The 4,372-nt window shown below is 44.4% G+C and overlaps 1 non-coding gene across 1 annotated transcript; it reads left to right on the top strand.

Annotated features, from left to right (window-relative positions):
* The first annotated feature begins 517 nt into the window (after window positions 1-517).
* Trnas-gga (transfer RNA serine (anticodon GGA)) lies at window positions 518-589 on the top strand. Its single transcript has one exon. It is a non-coding gene; the product is annotated as a tRNA-Ser (tRNA).
* Window positions 590-4,372: the final 3,783 nt, after the last annotated feature.

Below are 4,372 nucleotides of genomic sequence, written 5' to 3'. Positions count from 1 at the left end.
CAACGCCACAGGGTCCAGCGGTCCAGGTTGCTAACTAACCACCCCGACAGTACGCCATGACTAAGTACTACTAATATGCTCAGTGAAATTTCACCTGCCAGAAATTTCGCCACGCTGTATGAATCCTTTGGCTTCATTAATACCATCACATTGCCCACGAGAATAACCTGCACTTCGTCTACTCTATTGGACCTCATTATTAGAATAATCACACAAATGACCTGTCGTCTGGGGTGATTACGTCTGGCATTAGTGACCATATGCCGGTTTTAATTTTTGTTCATGGGCCAAGGCAAAACAGTAGTAAACAACGAGATTTGGCCGAGGCAGACCAACAATTAGGGACGAAACAGACAAGTAAGCCTCAAACGCCCAGAAATTAACGAAAGGAAACAACTCAGGGAAAAGAGGTGCTGACGCCAGGAATCGAACCTGGGTCTTCTGATTTCCGGTCAGATATGCTAACCTCTACACCACACCAGGGATGGCAGGGATAATGGCTCAAGGGAAACGGCGTGCTGGTGTGGTGTAGTGGTTAGCATATCTGACCGGAAATCAGAAGACCCAGGTTCGATTCCTGGCGTCAGCACCTCTTTTCCCTGAGTTGTTTCCTTTCGTTAAAACAGTAGTGTCATCACACATCAAGTAATCCGTGAAGCAAGCCTGGTTGAATTTAGGGAGGATATTTCGTGATGTAATTGGTCGTCTATTATGAAAGCCAGGCCATCTGATGAAGCTTATAACAATTTCATCGACATCATAGACATCATCAAACCTCTATATGCGGCAAGATTTCCCACCAAGCAGGTTAAACGGTCTCGTCGTATCAGAAAACCGTGGATTACTGCAGATCTGTTTCGCATGATTCGTGAAAAAATGACCTATACAATCAGTTTATGAATGATAGGAATCCAAACACACTAGGTCAGTTCAAGAAGTACAGGAACATGCTGGCACGCAAGGTGAGGGATGCAAAAGCTTCATATTGCTATTCATTATTCGCCAACTGTGCATCGAGACCAGGTGACGTGTGGAAACACCTGCGGAATTTTACAAATCGCGGCCAAAGTCCACCGCAGGACATTCGTGTCAACGTAAACGGTAATCTTGTTTCACACAGCGATGCAGCACAACATTTTAATGAGTACCTGACGGGTATCGCAGACACATTCTCTCCATCACGTGCTAATTCCTCAACTGCAAGTCGTCTAATAAGAGGTACGGTCTCCGACTCAATCTATCTCCGTCCTACAACTGATGATGAAGTGATCCAGGTTCTCAGAAACCTGCCAAACTCGTAATCGCGACTGTATTGATTTTCAAATTCTCCCTCTAAAATTTATTGCGGGTTTGATCTCGCCAATCCTGATCCATATATAAAATTGTTCTTAGCACTGGCATATTTCCGGATACTATGAAAGTAGCTAGGGTAGTTTTGATGCACAAAGGAGGGGGGATCCTTGTAGCACCTCTAATTACAGGACAATTTCAATTCTTACCGTCTTCTCCAAAGCGCTAGAAACCATAATGTACACGAGAATAAGCGCTTTTTTCGCTTCGCACTAGGTTATTACCGATATGCAGTACGGATTCCGCCCGCGCCGTTCAACGCAAAGTCTTTTGCCCAACACTTTTGTGTTGGGCAAAAGTTTTTGCAACACTTTTGTCCATGAAGGAATTAATACTACGCAATATCGAACGCAAACTGTACACAGTTGGTGTGTTTGTCGATTTTACCAGGGCCTTTGACCTCATAAACCATCAGATACTTTTAGCAAAGTTAGAACAGTACGGGATTCGAGGCCTGCCACTTGCACTTCTCACTTCGTACCTTGAAAACCGATGCCAGTACGTTGACTTAAATAATCATCGCTCTCGCAGATTACTTGTTCATTATGGGGTACCGCAGGGTAGCATTTTCGGTCCTCTTCTGTTTAATGCCTACGTGAATGATATTGAAAATCGCTCTCACTTGCCTACTTTCATAATGTACGCCGATGATACAAGTGTGTTCCTGTCCGCCTCTGATATCGACACACACCGCAGAGAAGCCAATCATGCATTGTGTTGCCATTGCATTGTGGTCAGAGGTCAACGGCCTTGTGATAAACACGCATAAGACGAAAACTGTCCTCTACCGTTCAAAAAACAAACCTGTTAAACATTTAGACCTCCGTCTGGGTGGGGCCAGCACACCTCTAACTCGCTGGATAAAGGTGCTTGGTGTTACTTTAACCGACATCATGTCCTGGGATGAACATATAAATGATATATTGAGAAAGGCTTCCAGGGGTATAGGAGTACTAAGTAACATCAGGCACTCATTCCCAGCACCTGTCAAATTATTAATATTTAACAGCTTGATTATGTCACACATTCTGTATTGCCACCTAGTATGGGGAACTACAAAAAGGAACGTAACGTCGCTTTTATCACTGCAGAAAAAGGCGATACGCTTAATCGAAAATGTATCTTTTGATCATCCCACTCATGGGCTATTTGTGAAACCATAGAGTATTTAAAGCTAACATACTTTTTCGCTACCTGCTCGGCAAACATTATATTGTCCAGAGCACCTTTTAGCACTCTGTGACTTACGAGCACACGTTCCTCATTATCATACACGTGTAACACATGAGTGGGTTGTCCCCTTGTGTCGTACTAGTTATGGGGAACAATTACTTCGTGTCAGTGTACTAAGGTTACTAAATGAAATGCAAAGTCGCAATCTTGATCTGAACACTATTACGATTACAGCATTGAGAGACTTTGTTTTAGTTTAGTTATTTATGAATTGGTCGTCCTGTTTTGCCTCTTTTACTTTGTATGGTTGTCCTCCGTTCCTTGCGAACAAAGTTGGATGCACGTGTTAATACTCAGTGTAACTTGTCTTCTGTGTAATATTGATGTAAAACGACATAGCTTCTCCCCTTTGTCCTTTCTTCTTGTTTTTTTTTTCTTCTTCTTCTTCTTTCTGTATGCACCATGTTAATGGTCATTGTGGGGGGCCGAGCCTCGTCAAGCGCCTTACCGCTGCTTTTTGCTCGGTCCCCTCGCACCATGTATCTATGTATATGATGCCAAAAAAATCGAATTGAATTGAAATTGATATTTGATATCGGGTAGCCATGCCACGTATGTTTTTTTGCCAGCCATTTATAAGGTGTACGGTAATTACGGTTTCAGTGGCTCCGTTAGGTTAAGTGTCCTCAACACCTCGAGAGGATTGCAGCTCTAAGAGCAGAAAATGAGGACCTGAAAGAGAAACTGAAAAGAGCAGAAAAAGCACATGGTATGTGTTCCACTCTGCTTCCACTCTGCTCATTTGAAATGTGGCGAAGCGTTCGTTGTACTCCCCCCGAGCAGTTCCCAAGGATCAGCGTCTGGGGGTACTGAGTTCCGAAGGCGGCGGGGGGTATATATGTTGGCAGTTGAGCCGTAAAGGACAATCCCACACATTTCAAACTGGGTGTTGCAAGTAGCCAGGGGGAGTGTACATTACTCGGGAGAAGGGGAGGGGGGATACCTGCTCCTCAGGCATGTGGAGCAGGGGAATGGCTCCCGGTTTGCATTTGACAGAAACTAAATGAAAGTGCTTTAGTGTGGAGCAATTTACTCTTTTCCTCACCAAATCATCTCATGTTGAGGCCCCCAGCACTTCCCACAGCGAACATTACAATTTTGTAGGCTGCGCAAAATATCACCACGTGTCCGCCCTCGGTAGCGTGTCTGCCTGCTGATCCCAAGATAGCGGATTCGAACCCGGCAGAGGACGGTGACAATTTGGTGGAAGGGTACAAGTTCCTAAGACACGCCGTCATCCGCGAGGGACATTAAATGTAGTGTGTCGTGTGCATAGATTTCGACTGGACGACTCAGTGCAGTCTGTTGTCCAGTCCGTTTGTCCAACATAAAGCTAAGGCCTTTTTTTCATCTTACGGCTCCTCGTTAGATGCTGCAAGGATGGTAAAATGTCTAAAGAAGATGGTGGAAGCAGACAAATGTAAGCCTGGAGCAGGGAGAGTAATCTCTGAGCCCATGGTATGTTCGTACTATCGCAGAGTGACACAAGAATGTGCATGAGGTACTCACGAGCGTAGATGGTGGCATTGACCTGCCATGCCCCTCATTTCAACGTACCAGCTTGCATGCTGAACTGCATGATATATGAATATGAAACAGCATGTGCAAAATGTACATGACGTAATGTTCACGTGTTTCACTTATGCAATTGACAGATTACTATTTTTATTTCTGGAACTGTTTAAACAGCTGCTACAGTGATGCAATTAGTAGTAGTCCCTATCATGCTAGTACAAGGTAGAGAAGTGTGGAACCACGGGTTCTCCAGCCCATTTTAGTCCAAAGTTCC

This window comes from Ornithodoros turicata, unplaced genomic scaffold (assembly GCF_037126465.1).
Source record: "Ornithodoros turicata isolate Travis unplaced genomic scaffold, ASM3712646v1 Chromosome49, whole genome shotgun sequence".
Taxonomy (NCBI): domain Eukaryota; kingdom Metazoa; phylum Arthropoda; class Arachnida; order Ixodida; family Argasidae; genus Ornithodoros; species Ornithodoros turicata.
Note: the sequence above shows the minus strand (reverse complement) of the source record. Positions and strands in the feature narration are given on the sequence as shown.